Below are 23,944 nucleotides of genomic sequence, written 5' to 3' on the forward strand. Positions count from 1 at the left end.
GTTCCCTTACTTTTATTACCTTTGTGATGAAATCGTCTATTAGGTGTGGCACCTGGCCCTGAGATCGATCTAATTCAATTTGGGGAACCATTTTTGCACTTAATTGATTTAAGCATAAGACCACCCTACGCTAAATTCAGTGTAATGTAAATTCGACTGTCTCATTTAGGTACTGGTACAAACTTCTGTCTGAACCTAGAACTAAACTCCAGTCGCCTTTAGAAATAGCAAAACTCCAACGACACAGGGAGACTCCTCCTGTTTATTACCTCGCCAAAACAGCACCAAGGTGAACAGAAGTTAGCTACTGGTCCGAGCGCAGAGCTGAAATTGGCGGTCACGTAACGCATCGAGAGCGCTTACCGCTATCGTTTGCGTCGCTAACCATTACCAAAACCGACACTGTGCGCATCTGAACAGCATAAACATACTCTCTGCTAGGCTTTGCACGACTTTAACGATGTTTTTCGGTACTGCGATAATATGAGCCTAGGGTATTCACTATTCACATTGTGGGTAATGATTATTATCCACGCGTGGTCGGAGCCTACTGGGCCTCTTGAGGAAAGCTCGGCTTTTGTTCCCGCGGCAGTTTTTCTCGAGTGGCTGGCGTAGTCGAGTTCCCCGAATGCTGGTCCGCGTAGAGGAACACTCTGGGTTGGTGGGAGTAAGCCCGAGGCCAGCGGCCGTACAGTGCACAAAAGCGGCCAACTGAAAGATGATGCATGTTGGAGATAGACCACCAGAAGAAACGTCTAAATTTAGCAGACTTTCTCGTACGCGGTAACATATAAAACAACATCACTTGACTAATTTTCCAACGAGAAGCGCCTCTGACTATTAGCGACACGGCCGAAAACATACAAGAGCAGCACAGAAAACATACATAGAGCTGAGGCCGTCTCCATACACAAATATCTTCCGGCAGCTCTTATAACACAGTGACAACCACCCACATACCAGCTAACACGTAAGCGCTTGACCGCTCGCGGATCACGGGCCAGGTCCGTGACCGGTGACGTCACTCTGTGGCCGTGACGGTCCGTCTCGTGACGGAGACGGCTGCGCCGTCAGGTTTGGCTCCTCTGACGGAGGAGCAGCGGTGGTGCGGCATTTTACCGACACTCGCCGGCCCCGGCCATCCGAGGGGCTCTCCTCCTCTCCCTCCGCGCCCGAGTAAAAGTACAGCAAAGCCTCCGGGGTGATTAGCTTTACCGGACAAAGCTCGACAGACACCAATCACAGTCAGACATCCCGGTGAGTGTCCGGGTCAACGGGGCCACCGGAGGTAGCCAGAGGTCACCGGGGACGACCAGAGGTCACCAGGTCACCACCAGACACAGGCGAGCGACAGAGATTAGACAAAGCAACAGCACATCCCTCAAACATACCAACACGTTCCTCCGAAACATAGCACTTTCAGTCGAACAACCGCCCTCAGAATCGGGCTCATAGAACACATTCCACATTTGACATTAGACCATTGTGATACATTATAAGCTGCCTTCTTCTGTCCCACTGACAGAGTCATACAGAGAGAAAATAAACCGTAAATATGGACGTGCGGCGTCATCCGGCAATTGGCCAATCAGGGCTCTCGGTGGAGAGGCAACTCTCCGCGGGCTCAGTACCGCGCTCTGATTGGTCAAGGCCAGTGACCGGGCTGTTCCCGCGGCGCTCCGGGCGAGGCCAGTGCGCAGGCGCAAACGGGCGACACGAGTCGAGCTACAGACAGGTTGACAGGTAACAGGTAAACGAACAGGCTGTGAGCTCAGCGACGCTGTCGCCGACGCCCACAACTTGCCCGAACGGCAAGCTGAACGATACAGCGAACGATCGCGATGGTCAAATCCTCACGGATTGACCCTCAAGATGTTTGTAGTTCAAAACACGTGAAATCAGTGGGCCAACTGAGATAACCCTGTTACTCGCTGACTTCACTCGCGCAGTGGGTCCAGGGGGAAGTAACAAGAAAAAAAGGTCACGAAGACCAGACCCGAAGACCGAACACAACGACCTCAGCCCTTCTCGGGAGAGGTCAGACACCGGGCTTGTCGCGTCGCGACCTCGACCTTGAAGGTGACTCAGGCGGCGGCCGCTGTCCAGGCGCCGCCATCCGTGGTCCTTCAGATTCGAGAACTGAAGCCTGAAACGGTCACCGATAGAGGTCAAATAGTGGAAATCACCGATAAAGGTCAGCACAGTCACCGATAGAGGCCAGTACAATCACCGATGGGGGTTAGCACTTAGCACAGTCACCGATAGGGGTCAGCACTGGTGCAAACTAGACAGCTGACCACAAATCGAATGCAAATCATGCTGACGCCAGTGGTGCAGCCTTTCCAGCGATTGTCTTTCTAAATCAGTCAACGCATCGACTAGATAAATAAATATTTCATCTGTAGGTCACCATATGATATAGAGATACGACCTAAAATGCGCAATGAAAACGCTACCCGTTTACTCAGCCCTTCGAATTAACTACTTTTAGGTACTTATCTCGCTATCTTGGGAGTTATAGACAACAATAAGCCGACTAGCCATCAGAGATGCGACGTGGCCTTTCGGTACTGACATATCGTCCTCTAGGCAGTGTCATGTTATGACAAGGAAACGATTTGGAAAATAAACGATGGGCCATTCGGGCTCATTGTGGATTCACGGTGCAGGGTGGTGCGCCGATATCGGAACAAATGGCGCGTCAGGTTCGTCCATTACCGATACCTTTGGATAAACGGTGGGATATATTCGCCGGCGCGGCGAAATTTATTTTATCAGGCGCAGTCATCAATTGTCTTATCGTGTCGGGTAATGCCTGCTGCCGCTTGAAGTTTCAGAGGCATCTGCGCCAGGTTCAAACTACTGACATTTTGATGAAAGTGATATTTTAGTGAAACATGCTGGGAAACGATCCCTTATTGGTGATAGGCACACGAGTGGTCATGTTATTTGAAGCATAGGTCAAGATATGCTACTGTTTCATGTAAACACTTTTGCGGTCATTCGTGAATGCTGAAATGATATTTATCAGTAAAGCGACTAGGTAATGCTGGCGTTCGTACATGACGAATACAATTAACCAACTGTAACCAGCAACATTCACAAAATGGCGCCTAAGCACCGATATAATCTCCTTTCGCCAGTTCCTAATAGAACGTTCTCTTATACGGTAATCCCTTTTGAAAATGGAAGGAGAGACAAAAACGAGAAAATCCTTCTACTAGGAATGGGACGTTATGATTCAACTCGTATGGCCTTTCTCATCCACGTTCGACCGGAGCGACCATCCCTCCTCCCTCCTCTCTCCTCGACCCCCCCCCCCCCCGGAGCGACCCGGCTCCGTGGGCCGTTCGCGTGGTGCACTGTTATCAGTATAGCCTGTTCGGCAGCTATCGACGGCGCGCACGGGCGCTCATGGACGCCTGGGAACGGACCATGTGGGCGCCTTCGGCGGCGTTCGGCGGCGGTGGGGCTGCGTCTCCCCGTCCAGCTACAATGGACCGCAATGGGAACGCAGTCAGTAACGAACGGTTGGCTGGAACAATGAACAATAACGAACGGGTGTACGGGGGCTGTGAGAAAGGGCGGAGGGAGTAATTAGGAGCGCAGAAATGAGCAAATATTAGAGACCGGGTATATTGGAAAACTGTTGTGTTACAGACTTTGTATAAGACGATATCCTAAAAGGGAAAAAAAACACCCTTGCATTGAATATCTAGGCGTTATCAGCCGAACATCGGCCGTTTTACATATTCACGTATTATTATCATCATTATTATTTAGAAATATCGATAGATTGTCCCCCTTTTTGTTTCGTGTCGGTGTTGTTAGTCACGTATCGGATTCCCAAGTATTTTCCTCCCGTTCTCTGTCCAACACATCGGAAATCAATGATGCGTTCCGGTTCCATAGGTCTCTCTCTCTCTCTCTCTCTCTCTCTCTCTCTCTCTCTCTCTCTCTCTCTCTCTCCCTCTCTCTCTCTCTCTCTCTCTCTCTTTCTCTCTCTCTCTCTCTCTCTCTCCCTTTCTCTCTCTTTCTCACCCGTCGCATTTTGTAATGGAATTTAGCTTAGGGGTATTGAACCCTTCTTTCTGCTACGCTTTGTACGCACACTCTCAGTCTCATGATCTTCCTCATTGTACACCTTTTTGCGTTGTTCGATGGCCAATCAGCAAAACCCATTCGTCCGATCAGCACATAGGTGGCGCCAGTGAGAGGCATTCCGGCAAAACCTTCAGCATATGGGCAAAACGGAATGCTGATCCCACTCCACAGTTTGTCAGTTGGTATTACCTTCGGTATTCGCCATAACTGATTGAGTTCCGGCAAAACCTTTAACGATTTGGATAAATGCTTCGTCATTCGTTAATATCCCTTCGTCGTTCACCATAACATCCCCATGCTAATTTCGGCATTCCTCATACCTAACATTTCGTCAAAACTAAAAACAGATCGCCCCTTTACAGAGAAGTTCAAATATGACCACGTTTATACAGTGCAGTGCGAGGCATAGGTGGCGAAACTCGTAGACCATTGATCCGCATAAAAATCGGTAGCGTTCATGAGCGCCATAGGTACAATGTAGATGGACGATAGCTGACATGTTATCGGCTGATTGAAAAATGGACAGTCAACAGAGCAACAGGCTGGATAAGTTAACACCGCCTCAAACACCAAGGAACAGGCAACAGGCTGGATAAGTCAGCCCCGCCCCAAACACCAAGGTGTCCGGCCGGCAGGGCCCGGCTCGCGACCTGTCAGCCATTCCCTCGCGAGTCCGACCGGCGCGGCCGCCCGAGGCGTTGTCCCATGACATCGCACGGGCAGTGACGCGATAATGACGGCCGACTTCGTGGTTTGTATCGAAGCGCTTGGAGTCCGACGCTCAAGAATCTACATGCCTACTCGGTATGGCGCCGGCAGTCTCCTCGTAGCTATCGTATAACTGCCTTTTTCGGAATCGGGAATCCAATCGTTAATTGGTTGCAAATTGCGCTGGAACTGTCATAAGCCTCATCCCTGAATGCGTGATTAACGTTAAACATTGAATATGGCTAGATAAGCACTACATCATTGACATTTTGATCATTGACGAAAGTTTTAACCCTATTCCTGGCGGGCTCCGCCGGGACAAGAAACTGGCGGGGGGGGCCGATTCGCCCCCCCCCCCCCCTGAGATCTCGAGAACGAAGCAAGATAGCGACAAGCAGTAAACGGCATCGGATACGCACGGCCAAGATCTACAATTTTTACAAAGGTCATTTTCAGGTCAGGTCAAAGATGACGTCACAGGGGTCGAAAAAGTCAAAATGGCGGCGCTAGATATGGAGAGAGTTTTTCTCGAATAACTTTCGAATTAGTCAAGATAGGAACAAACTAAGGGCATCATCGTGATCCTCTCGTCAATCCGCATCGAATGATATATATGTTGACCTCGAAAGGTCAAGGTCAAAGGTTGACCTCAGGTCACGTGACCTCGAGGTCATCATGTATATCATTCGATGCGTCTTGACGAGCTGAACACAATGAGACCATCCACGCGTCTGTATCTTGTTCCTGTACGGAGTTATTGGCCAAAAACCTTTGGTGACCTTTGATGACGTCACATGACCTCACAGCTGCCCAACAGCAAAACAGACCTCAAGGTAGTGAAGGTTGATCGTATATGAAGTCATGTATGGTATATGGGGACATTCCGACCCGTTTTAGTGGTAAAAACAGGGAGTTGATTTTTCCCCCATTGACTTATAATGGAGAGGTCGCGAAATTGACCTGACCTTAGGTCACCGATATCAAAATTCCGAGATATACAAATTGCACATACTGGTACCCTAACTAAACCCTGAAGAGAAGAAATTGATCGGTCAAAAACTCTAGCTCTGGCGTGATTGCAAACTTTTCTAAGGTAGGGTCACCAAACCGCCTCTGGTGACCTGACCTGAGGTCAGATCAACTCAAAATTTTCAGACATGTTGCGTAGAAGCCTTTTAGGAAAAGTCAGAAAATTTGAGCTTCCTAGCTCAACGCGTTTGGGAGAAATAACCAAAAAACCTCAGGGGGGGGGCTCCTGAGGCCCCCCCGCCAGGAATAGGGTTAAATCAACAGTCATTGTTTACGCACAGTACCGATGAATTTTGCACATCGACTAACCATTTTGTGAAATGTCGAAGCATTATGACAATCTGACAAAGTGTTTTGCCTATGACGAACATTGTGCTCAATGACAAAGAGTTATGCAGAATGGTGCCTGTAAAAAACGACCGTCAAACAGTGATGCACATCGCCGATGGGTTATTCTGAATGACGCTTGTCCAAACTGATGCCGAAATGGTTATGACGATTGGCCATCGAACAACGCAAAAAGGTGTAGTAGATCCCTTAGTCCTTCCCCTCCTTCTCTGATTCATTGTATCTCATCCATGTCCCTCCCCAATACATTTTATCCCTTCCCGTGTCTCCCCGATGTTGCTTGTCCTCTCTCCCGTATGTACAATAAGTACCATTTCCGTCCCTCTCGTCGAAGCATCGGGTCGCCTCCCCTCTTCTCCCCCTCCTAGGTAATGCCCCCTCCCCCCCAACGTCAGTGTATTGAGTACCTACGCCCCAGGGACAACGGGCAACGGTAGCTAATGAACCACAAGTTTCCGATCCAACTCGTTCACTAGCAGTACCTCATTGTTTTCGCTGTCAAATGACCCAGTCGTGTTCAGCTGGTTTTTTTCTCAGGGTGGAGAATTACAGGTGCGGTAATCGTTGTAAAGGAGGAGCACATAGAATACAAATCGACCAGCGAGCCATAATGAAAATTGCACGTGTTGGCCGCGCAGGCCTAAGTGATGATGCTCTTTTGTTGTTGTACGTTTGCAGCGCTGCCGCCATAAAACGCTTGGTTATAGCGTTCACTGGGCACGTTCCCATTGTAATCAAGCCAAACATCGTGTGCTTTTGCTATGTAGGACCATTCACTCGGCCGAAAACAGCATTATTTATCCAACTGACCAGTATGAAAAGGCATCACGTACCTACTGAATGAATTTGAAAATAGGAAAACATCATAAGTTATGAGGCTTGTGAGATGCATTTTATGAAATTAGCCCCTTTACGCCAATGACGATCATTAGTTCGCAACCACCATTAAATGTTGAAAAAATGGATTTTAGCGGAGCGGAGTGGCCAAAATTCGATGGCTATATAGAAAACCATGTTCACGTATATGAATCAAAGTCGGTGGCATTTAAATGGATAATTCAGCTGATAATAATTAATTCGTGCGGCCAGGGCACTTAGCACTAGGGCAGTAAATCTAACTGGCGTCACCGAATTGATTTATGCTCATTATTGTTAGAAACAGCCCTGAATGTGAGAGATATTCAACTGCTATGGATCACTACATTTTGCCAACGCTGGTTGACTGGATCATAAATTATGCAGATTTTTAGAACATTAGAAAACAATCTCAAAACCTTTCTCTACAATGTTCAGCGAAGCGTGATACAGAGCCCAAACCAGGCACCGATAACCGCCCTAATGCGGCTCCATTGGATTTCTGTGAAACTCTCGGTGAAGTTGCTACAGGCGACGTTGAGTTGAGCGACATTAGGCGGCACGAGTTTAAGTGGCTCGCTGAAGGCGACTCGGACCGACCCGACGCTCGACTGCGTTCGATGATCACGTCGTCAGCGACACTAGACGCGAGTGACCTGTCGGTTCATCGCCAGCGACATTCGACGCGACTGTCTCTTCTGTCGGTTTATCGTCAATGACATCCGACGCTAGCCTCGTGTCGGTTCAGGGCAGCTACTCGGGAGCTGATCGGGTTACTGTCCCAGTGTACTGGGTCGGAGAGGCCAGCTAACGCCGTCAATTTCTCCCGGCCCAGCTGGGACAGCATGCATTTTGGGACTGTCACTGAAGGGATACCATCACGTCAGTTTTTTTTTTAACTAATCAAGCAATCATTGCTCACGAAAAGGTTTCGCACGATGGACAGCCTAAAGCAACACGAGAGTAATGCAATACTAATACGACATATTACGTTGCCTACGACGCGATCATACGACGCATATGCCATAGTATATAACATATAATAGTGTACGCATGCATATGATTATTGTACTATGAACAGATTTTTGATTTCTATATCAGCTCGCGTTTCAAATGATATGTGTGTAATGAGCCAATTCTCACCTTCCAGATCGAGATCATGATACTCCGGGATTGCTACGAGTACAATTTAACCCTCGCCCGCACATGGGGGGGGGGGGGTGGTTGCCACCCCCCCAGGTAGTCTTTCTGCTCTGCACTCAACATTTTTAGAGCTAGAAGGCTGATTTTTCGTATAGCTGCTCCTCTATCCTTTCTTGATGTCCACTGAAAATTTCAAGTTTCTGTGGTTTTTGGTTTCGGAGATATGACCTTGTTTTTCAGGTCATGTCATGACCCAAATGGCCAATTCTCAACATCTTGCGTTGGCTATGGGTCTTGTGAGCTTTTGACGCCTTGATTTCGGCCTTTTTTACCAGTCTTACCTCCTACCTATCATGGAACATGTTTTTCGATGATGTACAGATGTCAAGGTCAAGGTCAAGGTCAACCTAGGTCATCTAAGATAATTGCGTTTTAGGCAAGCGAAATTTACTTTTTGTGAAGTTTTTTGACTGCATTGTTGGTAAAAGCTTCTCAGATCATGATTTCATGTAATATGGACACATAAACAATCGGTGCACACATCAGTATACACACAGACACACACAGACATACAAACACATATAATTGACCTTGACCTAACTTGACCTGAAATGACCTCAGCAGCAAAATTCTGGCCGGGTAGTGTGACAAAGAGGTTCTAGCTGGCTTGGCACCAGAAAACGGCATCGTCATCGGTATAAGCAGAGCACTTGATATCCAACGGTGACCCAAAACAGCAATATTTTTTAGTTTGACCTGACCTGGAAGGTCAATGACTGACCTGAGAAGGTAAAACTGGGTATCATTGGATTCGTCTCTTCCCAAAGAATCTTTTTGGTCTTTACCGCTAAGCTCTATCTCCAACAGGAACGAAATGGCGCGGGGGGGGGGGTGGCAACCACCCCCCCCCCCCCATGTGCGTTCTAGGATGGGAAAATGGCATGTGCGGGCGAGGGTTAACGTCAAGTAACTATATTATGGTGAAATATTTAATTGAAATAAGGCTGTATCGCAGCTGTTCCCGTTAAGGCCGAATTAAGTTTTTGAACTTGATCTTTTCGGCATTAATCATGGCGAAAGATTTTGCTCTATATGTTTCACGAGGGCTGTCTGGTACACATTTGATGCAGATTAGGTGCAGAGTTGGTGCAGATTTGGTCAACTTACACACACAGAAATATTGAGCGATGTCAAGTTCAATATACTCGTAAATAGTTCAAATAGCTTCAAAGTTCTGCTTCACTTAGTAAAATATCTTTAATTTAAGTATTTTCGTGATAAATGAGCAAGGTATCCGTTGCACAACGCCATAATAAGTAAAGGCATTAAGAATAAGTTTGTTTTTATACGACGTTTATTGGTTAACTAACAAACATCGGCAGTTTTATTACACCACACAAGCATCTTTACGCAAAACAGGATAATGTAACAGCTTAACAGATGTTCAAATACCTAACTGATATGTTTCTATGCAAAGCAAGTGTATCCATACGCGAATGAGTGTTGTGTCACACTGGTAATTGCGGTACACATCCAGAGCACCGTTCGTTTACGTCGACCCGTGTAAATTTAGCGAAATTTTGAGCTAAATGCTGACGGCGGCGGCGCCATTTTCGCAATCTGTCAGTTGTGCGCCGGGGACCGCGGGGGCCGGCGGGGGAGTGTTGTGGCTGCAGTGCGCAGAGTGGGTTTGCCCATTCTTGTGCGATCAGTGAGATAAAACAGTGCTGTGGTGCTTATCTAGTTGGATAATAAGCTGAGTAATGAGTGAATAAGTGGATAATAAGTGAACTACTGCATTGTGGTCATCGTCTGATAACTGCAATCAAGACCGAGTCTGAAATCTGAAGCGGAGCGACATTAGAGGAGCTGCTGGAAATTATCCAGCTTTGTCGGAGTGCTCAGGTGGGCTTGTAATTTTTCAACTGAGCTGCTGTCGTGTTATGATTTGAAAATAATGGATGCACTTTCATGCTTTTCTTGGGTTGATTAGGTATAGTTATAGGTACTAATATATTGCCAGATAGGCAATAGAGAGCCGATGGCTAATTAGATGAATGATTATTCTGGCACAGTGAAGTAGTGGCGTACAGAAGACATATTTTTATTGATTAATTACGGGCAGTTGACGGGAGACAGGCGGTGGCTGCGGCCTGTAGCGGCGCCCCATGCATTGTGAAATATCAGCTTATGTATATGATAAGGCTGTGCTGTTGCGCTAATCTAACTTTTATTTCCGTCAGATGTGATGTCGATTCTTATAAATAAACGACAAACAAACAAATAAACGCCTGTTTGCAGCATGGGGTAGGCATTGAGCATCACGATGTTTCGTTCCATTTAGCTAGGCTCGCGGCTGGCGACAACGTCCCGCCGCGCGTATCGCCTGCGTTACAAATTTTGCGGGCCCAACATTAGCTTTACCAGAAAAAATCGTTATAATAACCGTCATATCTTTGTAAATTTACCGCCATGAATTTGTGTACGATTACCACGCGAGTGTTCCTTTTGGTACTTTTTACCAAAAACACATATTTTTGCGTAAATGTAATGCGAGATTCGCGGTAAAGTTACACTGAAAGCGGTTCTCCTACACAATAGTGAAACACTCCGAAGCTAGGAAAACACACATATAAGTGTTCTTTTACCTAGAAAACAGAGTAATTTTACACCAAAAAAATGTTCCTTTTGGTACTTTCAATTACACCGTTTTTCCGCTCAATATTTCTGTGTGTGTAGGTTCAGTGTGTTTCTTAGAAGTTATTTGTTTGGGTTGCACAGATGCTTATATACCTCATTTTCAAATTATCAAAATAGGTGCATGCGAGTGCGACAGATAGCCCGCCGTGAAAACGGCTGTTAAAACATTAGAAATAAAGCTCCTCTCTTGCCCCCCCCCCCCCAGCCTGTGGGGGAGCACATGTGGGTAACATCTTTAACCCGCGCCCTGCTGGGGAGTGTTTGAACACCCCCCCTTGTGGTTTTTCGCGAATATCTCAAAAACGGCGGCGCGGAGCGCCGCCGTTTTTGGTACACCTTATCATACATCAATTCTACACATGTTGTGAAAATTTCAGACCAAGGTTATTCAAGGTCAGGTCACCAGGTCACTTGAAGTGACCTCACCTCATAAAAAGTTTCAATGTCTGTCATAGCTACACCGAGTGACCGATCGCTTTGAAACTTTCAGTGATTGCTAAGAGCAATAGTATGTACAAAATGTATATCTCAGAATTTTGATATCGATGACCTAAGGTCAGGTCAGTTTTGCGACCTCCCCATTATAAGTCAATGGGAGAAAATTGAAATGCGCCTCTTTTGGACGAAGGACATTATAAACACTCCCAAACACCGAATTACAAAGAGGTTTAGACACACAGAACATGAAAATGGTGTCCGTGACCCTTGTTTATGCCCTGAGGTCATCTTAGGTCACGAATGGTATCTAACAGTTTTTCGCAAATAACTTTTGATAGAGGCATGCTAGAGCGATGAAAACGCCTTAGATGTGTTCAGCTCGACGATACGGATCGACTGATATGCAACATGACCCTTTCCGGTCAGGTCATGAACTTGACCTGAGGTCAAATTTTCAAGTTGACCTTTCAAGGTCAAGTTATAGTTCATTCGATGCGTCTTGACGAGAGGAACACGATGCCGCGGTAAAAGTAAGCTCGTACAAGGCTTGGGTCAAAAGTTATTGCAGAAAAACTGTTTACGAAAAAAATCGGCTATTTTTGCAGTTTTTGCCCCCTGCAGGCAAAACCGTTGACGTTAGGTCAAATCTGAGAGAATTACTCAGAAAGGGCGTTGATAGGGCTATCGAATGCGCTTTTCCGCGGCGCTGTAGCTCTATTGGTTCCCGAGTTATGCGTTGACTTCTTGGAAATTTTCGACATTCGACCTGGAAATCGGCGAAATTTTGCCTTCAATGACCTCTGGTGACCTGACCTTTGACCTGACCTAAAAATTGACCGAAGTGATTTCGTCATTATTTTTGACGCTCTTTCGAACGCCGCCTTCTGCGTATCGCTACGTGGCCCAGGAGCCGAGTTACAAGGGGGGGGGGTGTTCAAACCCCCCTCCCCCCAGCAGGGCGTGGAAATCCAGGACCCCCAGCCGGGCGCGGGTTAATGCCACATGTTTCATAGTTAGCTAAGAAATCGTGATCCGAGACACGCAACGTCTTCCGATTAAATAACAATAAAATAAAGATAGCAAGACGAACATGCATTTACGTGCAAACTATATAGCAGCTAAAAACGACAAACAATACGGCAAATAAGCTATGTTAGTGTAGTTGTGTTGCGTTCGGTTTGCAGGTCGGTATTTACTTACTACTTAGCCAGTTAGCCACAAGCTGTGTACATTTCGGTGTAGTAATTACATCCAATGCAGCACTATTGACTTTTTGCACTCTTCAATACAAAAGATTAGTTACACGTACTTACCAGTCTTACTTAGATTTGATCGTTGGAAGTCAGGTACCCATAAAACAGCTGAACATCAAACTTTGTGCGTCAACACCTGAAAAGAAAAGAAATAATTGTGAGCCCTATTATCAATGCAAAAACAGGTTGTTCCATTCCTGTGTATTCGTTGATCGTTCATACTTTATGCATCTGATGTAAGCTAAAAAACATTCTTCTAATTAGATCACCGATTATACAATTCCCCGACCTTCCGTGAATACACTCCGCATAGAACATGAGTGGCTTGTGCAAGTTGCATGAAAATTAGTGACGTCGTGGCCCGAGTTTCTATGACAGATCACAAGGCGCTTAATAAAACAGAATTATGCACTCTGCTTTTCAAAAGCAGTCTGAGACATTTCAATGTTTGATAGCCATTCATGTCTAATGCGTTTATGGGTTGTACAGTGTACATACACTATGTACGCACCGTAGGTACACACATCTCGTTTATGTGCATTGTGTGCGTGGTGTCCACAAGCATCAAGGCTAGATTCACATTATATTGGCGCAGTCAATCTGCTGCGTGCATCATTTTGCACTGTTGATATATACACATGCATTATGCATGTCTATTAGATTGTAGTAAGGATTGGACGTAGAGCTTTGAATCGGATAATCATCATTGCGCACGAGGTTGTATTTTCAGGCTTGGCAGAAGCAGTCTTTATATGTCAGTAACGTATTTTCTGTCGAGAATCTTGGTGCGTTTCCGAGATGCTAATACATCCGAAATCGGGGTCATCTGTCTTGGGACTGCGAGAATCGTTTTCATTAGCTAAAATGCGGGCTGTTCGGACAAAGCCAGACTCACTGTGGAAATTGGAGCGTACGCCTTAGATTGCAGATGTAGATTGAAGGAGCTGTGCGCTCCCAAAGCACTTGTGAGAAATGAGGGGGCCAACGACCTGACTCGGCTGAACTTTTCTTGACTAGCTGTCCACGAGAACTACGGACGAAATCTAGCCGTATTTTCAACCAGAGTGAGCATAAATGTCAACAAATCCGTCATGACTCATGATTACATCAAAAGCGTTATAGAATTGAAGGTAAATAGTGAAGCTTGTCTTGTTGCCAGTCGGCAAAACGCTACACTTTGGCATAATGCAGTCTTTGATAGTGACAGCATAAGGAAACAAACATTTATTTAGATGCCTATGAAAGAATCAGCCGGTTCGATCAGCTGGAATTATATGCTTACTTTGTACAATGTCGCTTGAGCCAAGACATAGAAGTTTGAAGGCATATTAGGATTTTTCTTACCATGCAGCAGTGGCTTTTACCTGTAGTGATTAACCCGGCAGTTGCTGGGGTATTTCGCCACCCACCGTTTGCTGGGGGGGGGGCGTTAAACGCCCCCAGCCGATAACTCGAGAACCAATAGGCGCAGCGAAACGCACGAGGCGGCAAACAAAAGAACGCGACGAGACGCTTCAAATGAGTACTTTAAAGTTGAATTTTGAGGTCACAGGTCGGGTCAAGGTCAGGTCAAACACCTGAAATCGGGCTTTCAGTAGCATGGACTTCAGGACTTCGCAATGGGCGCCTCTCGTCAGAAACTCTGTCAAAACGGTGCACAATCCATCATATAAGGCCTACAAGAGTTTCAGCTCCATGTAGGGGTCAGTCAAGCATAGGTCAGGGTCAAGGTCAGGTCAACCGGGTAGGCACATATCCCCGAAAATCAAAACTGATATTCGCAGCCTGTGACACATGTTTTATGGGTAATTTGGGGCGTAGAACACGATGGTGACATTCATTTTATCATATGTGTACGTGTTTGGCTAAAAAAGTTCAATTTAAGAAATGCATGTATCATGGTCGTGAAGTAGTCACGAGAAATTGCCAAGATTCAGTTCAAGATTTTGGAAAATTCGGAACGATAAGCAATAATCGAAGATAGCCATTTGATTGTTCAAGGTATTGGCAGTCTAATGGCGTTTACGGCATGTCTGTATGTCTATTCTGTGATTTTATATGATTTTTTGAACATATGCCGTTTTTGGTCGAAAACTCAAAAATCATGACGTCACTAAAACCTCGATATCTCAAAAATTTTCCGACCGATTTTTTTGAAACTTTGTCACAATAAACTTCAATCAATTCCCTACAGGTACCCAAAATTTGGCGCGCCTGCGGCCCGCCGTTTTTATGCTATGGCCCGGTGAAAAAAGTGTGGGCGTTTAACGCCCCCCCCCCCCCAGGAACTCGCGGGTTAACTGTGGTGGTCAGCGCCGGATGCGGCAATATATCTAGCATGGCAGCCCAAATGGCTTTCGTGACCATCTATATTTCATTTGAATGGCCGTCATGAAAGTTGAAGTGAAGCCCGCGCATCGAGGGGGGTCCGAGCGAGTCTCGCACCGACGGGACGGATATACAACGTGCATTTGGGAAAAATGATGCATGTCATTTTCCCCCTTGGACTCATAATAGAAAATGGAAAGTAAAGAAATTTACCTGAGCTTAGAACATCCATATAAAAAATCAAGACACACAACCTGTAGGTATTTATGGACTTTATACCAGTACATCCTGTATTTTACAGAGGGTTCGGTCATCTGCTTTGGCTCTGACACAATGAGTAAGTTGCAAAAAAGTGACAGGTATGAGGTCGAGTCATTTCAAGTGACCCGGTGACCTAGCATTGCAAGGTAGAAGAGGAGACCATCACTTGCATTCAATGTCTAAAATTGATGGGGGACTAGTTTTACCAAATTTCGGGGTGCTACACTTGATGGTTTTCTGCTATTACTGAAAACAACTCAGTGTTGAAGGGGTGTGGGTATCCGTCCACGTTCGTACGCGGATAAAATCGGTCAATTTTTGCGCTCATTTACCGTCATTTGTCATTATTATATTGGACAATAAGCTTTTAGTCTCAGTTATCAACTCAATTTGTTAGAGTGGTCATGATACTTGGCTCATAACAGTATGAACAACTATCACCGAATCCCTTCACCCTGGTCTGTTTTGTATATGTATGCAGTATGCGTTTCGACATTGCATTTAGAGGTTCTGCTTAGTAGGTAACCCTTAACCCGCGCCCTGGTGGGGTCTGTTTATAACGCGACCTGGTGGGGGGGGGGGCTATTTTTTGCCCCCCCTCGTATCTCCGAAACTACTAGACGGATCCGCAAAATTCAAACGGCGTTCGAAAGGCCTGTCAAATTTGTCGACGGAAACCAAATTTCATTGACCTCGGGGTCACCGATGACGTCACAGGTCAGGTCAAAGGTGAAATGTTTTACCGTTCACGGGTCTTCTAGGGAATGCGCTATAACACCGAGGAAAACGCATTTTGTCGAGAATCAGCGATAGGGCGTCAGTTGCCTAGTAGATATGTTGCTATTAGAGGTCACTGACAATACCAGGTCACGTCACAGGTCAGGTCACCAAGGGTCACAGGTCAGGTCACATGAGCCCAACTTTGCTAAGGTTGTGTGATGCATGTTTTATGGCCAATTTTTCATTTCCAACTCAATGGTGCTGGTTATAAGACTATCAGGTACGGCTTAGGTCACTTTCTGGTGAAGTTCAGGTCAAGGTCAGGTCAAGGTCAGGCCTAAAAAGGTCAAATTTTAAAGTTGATAGTTTTGCATAAAATGGGTATTTATTCGATGCAGCTCGTCACGGGGAGTCTAATGGTGGTCTTTGTTTTGCGCTACGGGGTCTAGAATTGCTAAAAATTGAGTTTGAAAATTTGACGTCATCAATTTTGAAATTTTTTTTTCGCTATAACTTCGCCAAAAAAAGAGGTATCAATCTCAAATTTGGTATGTGGGTGGAAGGCGGTAAGGACTATCACATATATTCCGGTTTTTGCGAAATTCAAAAAACTTTTTGGATTTTTCGATCATTATATCCAAAAAAATTATTTTTTGATTTTTAGGGGTCAAAATCCAAAAATTTCAAAAATCCGAGATAGCAGTTTTGTAGCCCTGTCAATTCTACAGCTTTTATGTCCTTATCATTTTTCTGTATTTGCAAAGCTATAGGCCTGACAGCTCTTCCCGCGAAACCCTTTTTTGGGTCGAAAACGGCAGAACATGACGTCACTCTGACGTCATTTCCGGCCAACCTATCAAAGCCTTTGGAAAAATTTTTGGTCACCATGTGTAAAATTGATGTCCGGGAAGGTACTGAAAGTTTGGTGACGATCGCCGCAGCGGTTCTGGAGATATATCGAAAAGTCTGGAGGGGGGGGGGCAAAAAATAGCCCCCCCCCCCACCAGGTCGCGGGTTAACACGTTTTTCTATCCATCTTCACCATTATATTTTATTTCTCCATGTATTTCTTTTTGTGGAATTCGCAGCGAATCCGCCGGATCTATTATCCGTGCATATGAGATAGGGCAAATTCATCATAAAGCGGCGGCGTCGACAGCCGACGGACGCTGACGGAGCCGGGTCAGAATTTCAAAGGCGCCTCCCTCCCACCAATCCGTCAGGCTGTCCCAAAAAAGACGGGCAGATTTCTCCCTGAAAGGAGGCTCCGTCCTATGGTAATGGATAAGACGACCGAGCTTTGACCGCCGACAAAGAAAAACAAAATTGAAGACAAATCCGGAGACGGATATTCTGGTTAGCTGACGTAGTCTAAAAAGAAAAAAAAAATGCTGTGGAGAAGGAAAAGGAATATAAAGATTGGGGAACGAATTCCGCAATCCGTTATAGGGAAATATGAACTATGTTTCTAACCTGTATCCAGGTCACAATTCACAAACATGCGACATTGGTTCTTTATGTACCAATGACCACTGTGCAGTCAGCAACAACCAACATAGGAATGTCCTGCCGTTAATAACTAGCGTTTTGAAGCTCACTTATTCGTCACGGTCGTCGGTCTATAAATAAGGTCATGAGAAATGTCAGCTGTATGGCATGTTGAATTGACATCCATGCAATACAGAAATTATGGATAAGATCGCAGACCCCTGTAGGTGCAATACGCAGTACACACTTCACAATGTGCACATACTTACATCATACTCAAAAGTTTTTGTTAAACAATTTCGGGTATCTAATTTCACAGCAGTCCCACTTTGACACCACACACTAAAGCCCTCCGTTATACCTGAGTCTCCATGCATGTTGAGTATGTGTGTGCAGCGCTATGAGAGTAGCACTGCTGGCGCAGCGCTGTCCCAATGTGGGCCCACTAAAAGCCGCACCATCAGCGCCGGCCCGCCGCTGATGACCCGATGGCTCCGGAAACGGACGGCGATATCACCCTGTGACGGCTGTCAGTCCGTGACAGCCGCCGGCCGGCAGCTGCCAGCGCGTGACAGGCGGACACGGGCTGTCAGCGTGACAGGCGGACACGGGCTGTCAGCAGTGACCTCATACCGTCAGCGCATACTCCGTAGATTACTGTCGTGGTGCGTACAGTGATATTAGCAGCATATGCGCTGTAGGATCAACGGATTTAGACGGATATACAGCATTATATCCTACCAGATTTGATTACCGGTTGTCTCCACTGATGCATCACTGAATAGCCCAGCTCAAAATAGCAGCATGCATGCATTTCTAGAACTTAATCCGTGCTTTCCACTCACGCTGTGGAACCAAAGGCGAAAGGAACCAAAGGAGAACAGGCCGGTGATTTGTAGCGCCCTGGTAACCGAGCAGCCCAGCCCCGCTGTAGCGTCAGTTCATTTCGAGAGAGCTGTTTGGTTGCTTTGGGCGGGCCAAATAAGCAGCCGCGGCCAGCTGAAGTGCGGGGTACTCAGGTGTTCCAAACAGGCAACTTTAAATTGGAGGCACGAAGTTGCGCTCTTCGCTAACAATTTCCATGTAAAAGGGCTCCCCTGTCACTTCCGGTTATACTTATTGGGGAGTAGTTTCGCAGCTGGCTTTCACTGAAAGGAGTTTGCCCCCGCAATGTATTTGTTTTACTGAAAGTCTTGTGTTTTAACTCAGTTGAAAATACATATTTCTGAAGTCGCCAAAGTAAAAATGTGTAAAATATAAATGTAAAACACAGCATCACCAATAAAACCAAATCAAATGTTTTTCCTTTTCATTTGACATATGCCAATGTAGAGCTATGCTGCAAGGATAGCTACCATGAACGAGTTTAATATTCAGTTCTAAGTAAAATCCTATGCACAAAGCATTTGACCTATGCAGCCTGCAATTTTGGCATCACATAAATATTTGATTGAAATTCATTCGCTTATCAACTGGCAGGTACGAATACAATTTCAGCATCTACAAATTTTGTTACTTATTTGTAATGTGATATTGTTTTGCCTTTTCTGTGTACACAAGTCGGAACAAACACCATAGCTTGCATAAAATATTAGCGTTGTTTGGTTGCTGTCGATAGACCTGATCTCCTGCATTGGTCATTCGTCCCATCCCCCTCCCCCCGTCTTCCCTTGTTAAATCGAGCCTCAAAACCAGGCATCCTCACAGCGAATTTCACAGTTTTCCAAAACTGCCAACAAAAATCGTCTGACGTTCGAATCTGTTAGACGGGGCCTCGTAGCGTCAGGCGTCGGCGTCAAATATTTACGCCGGCACCGTGAGACGATAAACTCGTCTTCGTCTCGGGCAGGTGGTGATTGACAGGCGGGCCGGCCGGGGGTGACGCTGACGAAACGGGCTCTCCGCGGGCCAGGTGGGGCTGGACGGACGCCAGGCACGTTCAGGGACGAGCTGACCACTAAGAGACGATCTGACCAGAGCTGCTGACCAGAGGCGATGACCAGCGACGCTGACCCGAGACGCTGACCACCTATAGACGCTGTCTAGAGGCCCTGACCATTCAGAGACGATCTGACCACTCAGAGACGAACACTGACCAGCGTCGCTGATCACTTAGAGACGGTGACCAGAGACGCTGACCACCTATAGACGCTGACCAGAGACCCTAACCAGAGACGAGCTGGCACCCAGAGACGAGCTGATCACCCAGAGACGCAGACCTAGAGACACTGATCACTCAGAGACGAAGTGATCAGAGATGCTGACCAGAGACCTTGACCAGAGGCGCTGAGCACCAAGAGACGCTGACCAAAGACGTTGACGACTTTTTCTGTGTGAGCGCATTCTTTTTAGTTTATACATCAATGCATGCTATTACAATAGATCTGTGAGATCCATAATGCAGCAATAGCCGTTTTCACGACGGCCATCTGGTACACATTTGGTGCACCTCTGGTGCAGATTAGGTGCAGATTTGGTCAAATCAGGTTCAGTGTGTCTCTTAGTAGCTATCAGCTAGGGCTGCACTATTTGCTTATATGTCTGCTTTGTCATATTATCAGAGAGTATCATCGAATAAAACACTGAAATAAATTCATAAAATAAAGACATTTGCTGTAAAAGAGATTAGGTGCAGATTTGGTCAAATTAGGTGCACTCTCCGGATAGCCCGTCGTGAAAACGGCTATTATGAATTTCGGAAAACCTGTGACTGATCAATGAGACTGAGCGTTGATCATCCAGCCAACGAATTTGCAGAATTCCTAGTGAGTATGCAAGGTCACTGATTTTTCATACTTACAAATGTAACTTATGTAATATGTAACTTTTCATTCACAAATGCATCGCAATAAAGAAGTAAAAAAGTAACTTACATCACTCAACAGTGCAACAACAGCCTTTGGCTGGAACTTCTGAAGGCAGGATACACAAAATGAACAACGTTCCGTCCTCAATCAGCATGCGGGTAGCATGCTTTCATTACCACCCGTAATAACCCGTCAGCCCGTCATCAGGCTCCGGTAAACAGGGTCTCATATATTGACCCACAGAAAGTAGACCGTAACCAATGCGCCATTCACGCAGCTGCAGACCTGGACAACTGGCGCCGCCGAACTGGTAGTGGCAGTGAAAATATCACGTCACTGCGCTGCATGGAAGTAATAGGCATAAACTCTTGTTCCGAGATGAAATCAACGTTTGACCTTCGAGCAACGAATTAGCTTAGGAGTGCGTGTTTAGCAAGTGGAATTAGAAAAGTGTAAGCCATTCATTAATTACATAAAAATAGCAACAATAACGGAAAGGCGTAAAAATGTCGCAAAACTAAAGTTAATTGGCTTGCCGTAAAGGTAAGATCAAGTCAGCACGATAGTTCACATTATGGATTGAAATTGACAGAAAAAAAGCTGGAGGATATGAATAACCTTGGTAGGTTATAATCTTAATTTCGCAAAGTGAATTATGCTTTTCCATTACAAGCCACCCGTCTGATGCTTTTTGGTGCGACACTTATACGTTTGCACACGGAAAAGTCATCGTATAGTCGGCGATAAGATTTGATAATAGGTCATTGCAAGAGCCATGAAAATGAGCGAAAACGCGCTGTAATATTCCGGCAATAAATGTCGACGGTATACAATTACTCAGCATTTATAGCAATATAATTGAATGGCGCATGCAATTGCATGACGATAACCAAGGCGGTAGTATAGCACGGAAAGCCCTATTGAGTATCGACTTGTGTCGCAATAAACCCGTGCATTTAAAAACCAATCAATGCCTTGAAACGCAGTGGAAGGCTACAGCATTCTTATAATGTTCACTTTTTCTGTAGCATACACTTGAAGTTAGATTAAATAATTCATTCTGATATATATTTCAATTAGAAAACATCAGCTTTGGATCCACACATGCGTTTTAGCTTAAAATAGGTCGTACATACGCTTTTTTGCGTCGAATGTTCCAAAGGGCAGAATGACAGAGCCAAAGCCCGCGCTAAGCAGAGCTTGTTGCGCGACCCCGATCCGTATGGTTCGATTGGGCAGCGCCGGGATAAATTTGGGGAATTTTGAAGCCAAAATTAAGCCTACCCGCTTCCCGTTCCTCCGCCGCCCTGTCCCGAAAGAAGCGCGCGCGCGAGCGAGCGAGAGTGAGAGAGAAAGAAAGAGAGAGAGAGAGAGAGAGAGAGAGAGAGGGTGGGAGAGAGAGGAAGAGAGAGATAGTGAGAAAGAGAGAGAGAGAGAGAGAGAGAGAGAGAGAGAAAGAGAGAGAGAGAGAGAGAGAGAGAGAGAGAGAGAGAGAGAGAGAGAGAGAGAGAGAGAGAGAGAGAGAGACTGAGAGAAGGAGAGAGAAAGGTGAGAGAAAGCAGGTATTCATGAGAGGAAAGCAAGTAAAATTTGACCCTACGTTAGCATCAACTGCTGATCAACTCATGTCTGAAGCGTTCCCCGTTCCAGGTGACAAGAAAAGTTTACTCGTTACGCCAATTTGTACGCCATATTTGCAGTAGTTTCATCAATATCGTCTATAGCCTGGCTGTCCTTGATGGTTGTTTCTGCTCTCTTAGTTACCCACTCAACGACCGCTTTTTGTCTTTTGAGTGTATCTCAGGTCACATTTTCACAGGATCCGGGTCGTGATAACGGAAAAATTCCTTTTCTCGACGAGTATTATTTCAAAAATTGATACGCTTTCCTCTGTCACATAAATGTGAGTTCACGCAGAAATGGTTCGTAATGGTATTTCGCTGAGTTTAAGTGCGGCTCAGTGCCAGTCCGGTGGCGTTGCCGTACAAAAAGTTTCAGTGGCACAAACAAAACGCTTCTTCAACGTTCGCTGATGCGGCCATGGAGCTCGCTAAACAGAGCGAGCACAGGTAAAGTGCTTTCTCTACAAATCTTTTTAGTGGCACCGACATGCTGGTAGGCACTAGGCATGTGTTGTCGTTTGAGTTGTTTATGCACTCGACAAGGCGACACTTTTCTCTAGCTCCAGGGATCCTGTTGGACTCAAATAACAAAGGCTACGTCGCGCTCCTACGCCTTGCTGGCTTACGCCACATTTCGATCAGATGCAGCCTTTTGGCCTCTTGCCGTCATTGTGTCACCAGTACCACATTGTGCAATGGAGCTGCAACTCGCTGAGTTTCTATTATCGGGAAGGCACGTTTCCCGGTACGTACGAAGGGGAGCGCTTGAGTCTGATTTCCCATTGGATTCTCGGTCGGACACAGTTGTCCCGGAAGCAGGAGTAACTCACACTGGCATACCCGACCGGAAGAAGTCCCTGGCTGGGTTGTTCGCGGTACATATGTACAGTCCTTCATCCAGCAGTGTTCCAACACGAGTCGCTCTCTGCCCCAGCTGATGTGAGCTGCCCGGTGAGCGTCCCGTAGGTGTGTGAATAGACTGAAGGGAGCGGCATATGGTAACCTTTTCTAGTGCAATTAAGGGCTAGGGGGCAGCGGCGCAGGAGTGGCATGCACCTTCTAAGAAGCGAGATAAGGTACCTAATAAGCATCCATATAAGTAAATAAAGCCATACTCGTTTTCTAATTGTCGCCCTTTCTGTCGCGCCTTCCCTTCTCAGTTTTGGAGATAATCGAGTGTTGCCAAATACCTAACCGCTATGGCGAATTTGAATGAGATCTCCACCCCGGCGCGGGCTGAACCACAAATATGTATATCCCAGAGCCGAATTGACGAAGCGATACGCAAAAGAAAAAAATAGTTAGCTTTATTGGTTTGATTATATTAGCTGAATAATTCGATGTCAATGTTTATCGATGCACTTCTCTAAAGGCCTGTTGTGTCCCAGCAACCATGCGCAAAAAAAAAACAAAACATAAATCTGATTGGCTTCGTCAGTCTTTGGATTATAACGTCTAATCATAAATGAATGAATAAATTTAGAATGTTTTAAAATCTTTGAAAGGGCCGAGTTAAAGGGACTATCCCACCTTCTAAAATGTTGTTAAAACCAGTTAAATTGTGCCCGATAGATTGGATGACCAGGAACACGGTTCTGGCATTTATTTTTCATTAAACATCTTAGGCTTCCCATATTCCAAACACAAACTTTCAAATATGTGACGTCACAGCCCAAAATTACCTCCTTCCCCAGGCCACATTAACTGTCATAAAGCTGATTCTTTTTACTCTGTAGGCACCACAACAAAGTTCAGACCAAGTTTTAAGCGATTTTTCAACGAACAAACCCATTTAAATCAGAATGACTAAACGAGGTGACGTCACACTAACGGTCGCTCCATGTTGAAGATAGGGCCTTGTACAAGGCCCATTTTCAAATGAAGGGAACGAATTTCTTCAACACCAAGAGGCCGCGGGGGTTGCAACCTAGATAGATAGTGGTTTCTGAACCTCGCCGCAAACTTGGCTATCTCAACTCAAACCCCATGTTAAAGGTGGGATAGTCCCTTTAAGGCATGCGGGTGCTGCTACTCTGAATTCACTACACACTTTCAGTAAGTTCGACATCAGTGGTCGAAGTTTCGGCATAGTCATTTGCAAAGTTTCCTTGCTGATTGGATTCCCACAAAAACAGCTACC

At 45.8% G+C, this 23,944-nt stretch overlaps 1 protein-coding gene across 1 annotated transcript in view; it reads right to left on the reverse strand.

Annotated features, from left to right (window-relative positions):
- Positions 1-246: 246 nt before the first annotated feature.
- LOC122391826 (allatostatin-A receptor-like) overlaps positions 247-23,944 on the reverse strand; it is a 46,232-nt gene continuing 22,534 nt past the window's right edge. The window contains exons 2-3 of the mRNA XM_043386125.1: positions 12,639-12,714; positions 247-2,146 (exon numbers count right to left, since the gene is read on the reverse strand). The gene's annotated coding sequence lies outside the window, so the exon portion shown is untranslated. The remainder of the gene's footprint in view (positions 2,147-12,638; positions 12,715-23,944) is intronic.

This window comes from Amphibalanus amphitrite, unplaced genomic scaffold (genome assembly GCF_019059575.1).
Source record: "Amphibalanus amphitrite isolate SeventyFive unplaced genomic scaffold, NRLGWU_Aamphi_draft 000456F_arrow, whole genome shotgun sequence".
NCBI classification, from domain to species: Eukaryota; Metazoa; Arthropoda; class Thecostraca; order Balanomorpha; family Balanidae; genus Amphibalanus; species Amphibalanus amphitrite.